Raw genomic sequence first — 6,309 nt, 5'->3', positions numbered from 1 at the left:
GTCTATAGTATCCACGTCCTTCCTGTAGTGAGGCGACCAGAACTGAACACAGTACCAAAAGTGAGGTCTAACTAACTTCCTATATCTGTAAATCTCCTCTGCCCTCTGTCTATAGTATCCTCGTCGTTCCTGTATTGAGGAGACCAGAATTGAACACAGTACCAAAAGTGAGGTCTAAGGGCTTATATCTGTAAATCTCCTCTGCCCTCTGTCTATAGTATCCACATCCTTCCTGTATTGAGGGACCAGAACTGAACACAGTGCCAAAAGTGAGGTCTAACTAAGTCCTTATATCTGTAAATCTCCTCTGCCCTCTGTCTATAGTATCCACGTCCTTCCTGTATTGAGGGACCAGAACTGAACACAGTACCAAAAGTGAGGTCTAACTAAGGCCTTATATCTGTAAATCTCCTCTGCCTTCTGTCTATAGTATCCACATCCTATCTGTATTGAGGGGACCAGAACTGAACACAGTACCAAAAGTGAGGTCTAACTAAGTTCCTATATCTGTAAATCTCCTCTGCCCTCTGTCTATAGTATCCTTGTCCTTCCTGTATTGAGGGGACCAGAATTGAACACAGTAGCAAAAGTGAGGTCCAACTAAGTATTTATATCTGTAAATCTCCTCTGCCCTCTGTCTATAGTATCCACGTCCATCCTGTATTGAGGGGACCAGAACTGAACACAGTACCAAAAGTGAGGTCTAACTAAGGCCTTATATCTGTAAATCTCCTCTACCCTCTGTCTATAGTATCCAGGTCCTTCCTGTATTGAGGGGACCAGAACTAAACACAGTACCAAAAGTGAGGTCTAACTACGTCCTTCTATCTGTAAATCTCCTCTGCCCTCTGTCTATAGTATCCACGTCCTTCCTGTAGTGAGGCGAGCAGAACTGAACACAGTACCAAAAGTGAGCTCTAACTAAGTTCCTATATCTGTAAATCTCATCTGCCCTCTGTCTATAGTATCCTCGTCCTTCCTGTATTTACTGGACCAGATTTGAACACAGTAGCAAAAGTGAGGTCCAACTAAGTATTTATATCTGTAAATCTCCTCTATCCTCTGTATATAGTATCCACGTCCATCCTGTATTGAGGGGACCAGAACTGAACACAGTACCAAAAGTGAGGTCTGACTAAGTCCTTATATCTGTAAATCTCCTCTGCCCTCTGTCTATAGTATCCATTTCCTATCTGTATTGAGGGGACCAGAACTGAACACAGTGCCAAAAGTGAGGTCTAACTAAGGCCTTATATCTATAAATCTCCTCTGCCCTCTGTCTATCGTATCCACATCCTATCTGTATTGAGAGGACCAGAACTGAACACAGTACCAAAAGTGAGGTCTAACTACGTCCTTGTATCTGTAAATCTCCTCTGCCCTCTGTCTATAGTATCCACATCCTATCTGTATTGAGGGGACCAGAACTGAACACAGTGCCAAAAGTGAGGTCTAACTAAGTCCTTATATCTTTAAATCTCCTCTGCCCTCTGTCTATAGAATCCACGTCCTTCCTGTATTGAGGGGACCAGAACTGAACACAGTAGCAAAAGTGAGGTCTTACTAAGGTCGTATATCTGTAAATCTCCTCTGCCCTCTGTCTATGGTATCCACGTCCTTCCTGTAGTGAGGCGACCTGAACTGAACACAGTACCAAAAGTGAGGTCTAACTAAGGCCTTATATCTGTAAATCTCCTCTATCCTCTGTATATAGTATCCACGTCCATCCTGTATTGAGGGGACCAGAACTGAACACAGTACCAAAAGTGAGGTCCAACTAAGTATTTATATCTGTAAATCTCCTCTATCCTCTGTATATAGTATCCACGTCCATCCTGTATTGAGGGGACCAGAACTGAACACAGTACCAAAAGTGAGGTCTAACTAAGGCCTTATATCTGTAAATCTCCTCTACCCTCTGTCTATAGTATCCAGGTCCTTCCTGTATTGAGGGGACCAGAACTAAACACAGTACCAAAAGTGAGGTCTAACTACGTCCTTCTATCTGTAAATCTCCTCTGCCCTCTGTCTATAGTATCCACGTCCTTCCTGTATTTAGGGGACCAGAATTGAACACAGTAGCAAAAGTGAGGTCCAACTAAGTATTTATATCTGTAAATCTCCTCTGCCCTCTGTCTCTCGTATCCATGTCCTTCCTGTATTGAGGGGACCAGAACTGAACACAGTACCAAAAGTGAGGTATGACTAAGCCCTTATATCTGTAAATCTCCTCTATCCTCTGTCTATAGTATCCACGTCCATCCTGTATTGAGGGGACCAGAACTGAACACAGTACCAAAAGTGAGGTCTAACTAAGGGCTTATATCTATAAATCTCTTCTGCCTTCTGTCTATAGTATCCACGTCCATCCTGTATTGAGGGGACCAGAACTGAACACAGTACCAAAAGTGAGGTCTAACCAAGTCCTTATATCTGTAAATCTCCTCTGCCCTGTGTCTATATTATCCACGTCCTTCCTGTATTGAGGGGACCAGAACTGAACACAGTACCAAAAGTGAGGTCTCACTAAGTCCTTATATCTGTAAATCTCCTCTGCCCTCTGTCTATAGTATCCACGTCCTTCCTGTATTGAGGCGACCAGAACTGAACACAGTACCAAAAGTGAGGTCTAACTAATGCCTTATATCTGTAAATCTCCTCTGCCCTCTGTCTATAGTATCCACGTCCTTCCTGTATTGAGGCGACCAGAACTGAACACAGTAGCAAAAGTGAGGTCTTACTAAGGTCGTATATCTGTAAATCTCCTCTGCCCTCTGTCTATAGTATCCACGTCGATCCTGTATTGAGGGGACCAGAACTGAACACAGTACCAAAAGTAAGGTCTAACTAAGTCCTTATATCTGTAAATCTCCTCTGCCCTCTGTCTATAGAGTCCACGACCTTCCTGTATTGAGGGGACCAGAACTGAACACAGTGCCAAAAGTGAGGTCTAACTAAGGCCTTATATCTGTAAATCTCCTCTGCCCTCTGTCTATAGTGTCCACGTCCTTCCTGTAGTGAGGCGACCAGAACTGAACACAGTACCAAAAGTGAGGTCTAACTAACTTCCTATATCTGTAAATCTCCTCTGCCCTCTGTCTATAGTATCCACGTCGGTCCTGTATTGAGGGGACCAGAACTGAACACAGTACCAAAAGTAAGGTCTCACAAAGTCGTTATATCTGTAAATCTCCTCTGCCCTCTGTCTATAGTATCCACGTCCTTCCTGTATTGAGGTGACGAGAACTGAACCCAGTACCAAAATTGAGGTCTAACTAAGTCCTTATATCTGTAAATCTCCTCTGCCCTCTGTCTATAGTGTCCACGTCCATCCTGTATTGAGGGGACCAGAATTGAACACAGTACCAAAAGTGAGGTCTAACTAAGTTCTCATATCTGTAAATCTCCTCTGCCCTCTGTCTATAGTATCCACGTCCTTCCTGTATTGAGGGGACCAGAACTGAACACAGTAGCAAAAGTGAGGTCCAACTAAGTCCTTATATCTGTAAATCTCCTCTGCCATCTGTCTATAGTGTCCACGTCCATCCTCTATTGAGGGGACCAGAACTGAACACAGTACCAAAAGTGAGGTCTAACTCAGGCCTTATATCTGTAAATCTCCTCTGCCCTCTGTCTGCAGTATCCATGTCCTTCCTGTATTGAGGGGACCAGAATTGAATTCAGTTCCAAAAGTGATGTCTAACTAAGTCCTTATATCTGTAAATCTCCTCTATCCTCTGTATATAGTATCCACGTTCATCCTGTATTGAGGGGACCAGAACTGAACACCGTACCAAAAGTGAGGTCTGACTAAGCCCTTATATCTGTAAATCTCCTCTATCCTCTGTCTATAGTATCCACGTCCATCCTGTATTGAGGGGACCAGAACTGAACACAGTACCAAAAGTGAGGTCTAACTAAGGGCTTATATCTGTAAATCTCCTCTGCCTTCTGTCTATAGTATCCACGTCCATCCTGTATTGAGGGGACCAGAACTGAACACAGTACCAAAAGTGAGGTCTAACCAAGTCCTTATATCTGTAAATCTCCTCTGCCCTGTGTCTATATTATCCACGTCCTTCCTGTATTGAGGGGACCAGAACTGAACACAGTACCAAAAGTGAGGTCTCACTAAGTCCTTATATCTGTAAATCTCCTCTGCCCTCTGTCTATAGTATCCACGTCCTTCCTGTATTGAGGCGACCAGAACTGAACACAGTACCAAAAGTGAGGTCTAACTAATGCCTTATATCTGTAAATCTCCTCTGCCCTCTGTCTATAGTATCCACGTCCTTCCTGTATTGAGGCGACCAGAACTGAACACAGTACCAAAAGTGAGGTCTCACTAAGTCCTTATATCTGTAAATCTCCTCTGCCCTCTGTCTATAGTATCCACGTCCTTCCTGTATTGAGGCGACCAGAACTGAACACAGTACCAAAAGTGAGGTCTAACTAAGGCCTTGTATCTGTAAATCTCCTCTGCCCTCTGTCTATAGTATCCACATCCTTCCTGTATTGAGGGGACCAGAACTGAACACAGTACCAAAAGTGAGGTCTAACTAAGTCCTTATATCTGTAAATCTTCTCTGTCCTCTGTCTATAGTATCCACGTCCTTCCTGTATTGAGTGGACCAGAACTGAACACAGTACCAAAAGTGAGGTCTAACTAAGTCCTTATATCTGTAAATCTCCTCTGCCCTCTGTCTGTAGTATCCACGTCCTTCCTGTATTGAGGGACCAGAACTGAACACAGTACCAAAAGTGAGTTCTGAGTAAGGCCTTATATCTGTAAATCTCCTCTGCCCTCTGTCTCTCGTATCCACGTCCATCCTGTATTGAGGGGACCAGAATTGAACACAGTGCCAAAAGTGAGGTCTAACTAAGTCCTTATATCTGTAAATCTCCTCTGCCCTCTGTCTATAGTATCCACGTCCTTCCTGTATTGAGGGGACCAGAACTGAACACAGTACCAAAAGAGAGGTCTAACTAAGGCCTTATATCTGTAAATCTCCTCTGCCCTCTGTCTATAGTATCCACGTCCTTCCTGTATTGAGGGGACCAGAACAATACACAGTACCAAAAGTGAGGTCTAACTACGTCCTTGTATCTGTAAATCTCCTCTGCCCTCTGTCTATAGTATCCACGTCCATCCTGTATTGAGTGGACCAGAACTGAACACAGTACCAAAAGTGAGGTCTAACTAAGTCCTTATATCTGTAAATCTCCTCTGCCCTCTGTCTATAGTATCCACGTCCTTCCTGTATTGAGGGACCAGAACTGAACACAGTACCAAAAGTGAGGTCTAACTAAGGCCTTATATCTTTAAATCTCCTCTGCCCTCTGTCTATAGAATCCACGTCCTTCCTGTATTGAGGGGACCAGAACTGAACACAGTAGCAAAAGTGAGGTCTTACTAAGGTCGTATATCTGTAAATCTCCTCTGCCCTCTGTCTATGGTATCCACGTCCTTCCTGTAGTGAGGCGACCTGAACTGAACACAGTACCAAAAGTGAGGTCTAACTAAGTTCCTATATCTGTAAATCTCCTCTGCCCTCTGTCTATACTATCCGCGTCCTTCCTGTATTGAGGGGACCAGAACTGAACACAGTAGCAAAAGTGAGGTCCAACTAAGTCCTTATGTCTGTAAATCTCCTCTGCCCTCTGTCTGCAGTATGCACGTCCTTCCTGTATTGAGGGGTCCAGAATTGAACACAGTACCAAAAGTGAGGTCTAACTAAGGCCTTATATCTGTAAATCTCCTCTGCCCTCTGTCTATAGTATCCACGTCCTTCCTGTAGTGAGGCGACCAGAACTGAACACAGTACCAAAAGTGAGGTCTAACTAACTTCCTATATCTGTAAATCTCCTCTGCCCTCTGTCTATAGTATCCTCGTCGTTCCTGTATTGAGGAGACCAGAATTGAACACAGTACCAAAAGTGAGGTCTAAGGCCTTATATCTGTAAATCTCCTCTGCCCTCTGTCTATAGTGTCCACGTCCATCCTGTATTGAGGGGACCAGAATTGAACACAGTACCAAAAGTGAGGTCTAACTAAGTTCTCATATCTGTAAATCTCCTCTGCCCTCTGTCTATAGTATCCACGTCCTTCCTGTATTGAGGGGACCAGAACTGAACACAGTAGCAAAAGTGAGGTCCAACTAAGTCCTTATATCTGTAAATCTCCTCTGCCATCTGTCTATAGTGTCCACGTCCATCCTCTATTGAGGGGACCAGAACTGAACACAGTACCAAAAGTGAGGTCTAACTCAGGCCTTATATCTGTAAATCTCCTCTGCCCTCTGTCTGCAG

Source organism: Hemitrygon akajei, unplaced genomic scaffold (assembly GCF_048418815.1).
Source record: "Hemitrygon akajei unplaced genomic scaffold, sHemAka1.3 Scf000067, whole genome shotgun sequence".
Classification (NCBI taxonomy): domain Eukaryota; kingdom Metazoa; phylum Chordata; class Chondrichthyes; order Myliobatiformes; family Dasyatidae; genus Hemitrygon; species Hemitrygon akajei.
The sequence above is the reverse complement of the archived record's forward strand: the minus strand, read 5'-3'. Positions refer to the sequence as shown.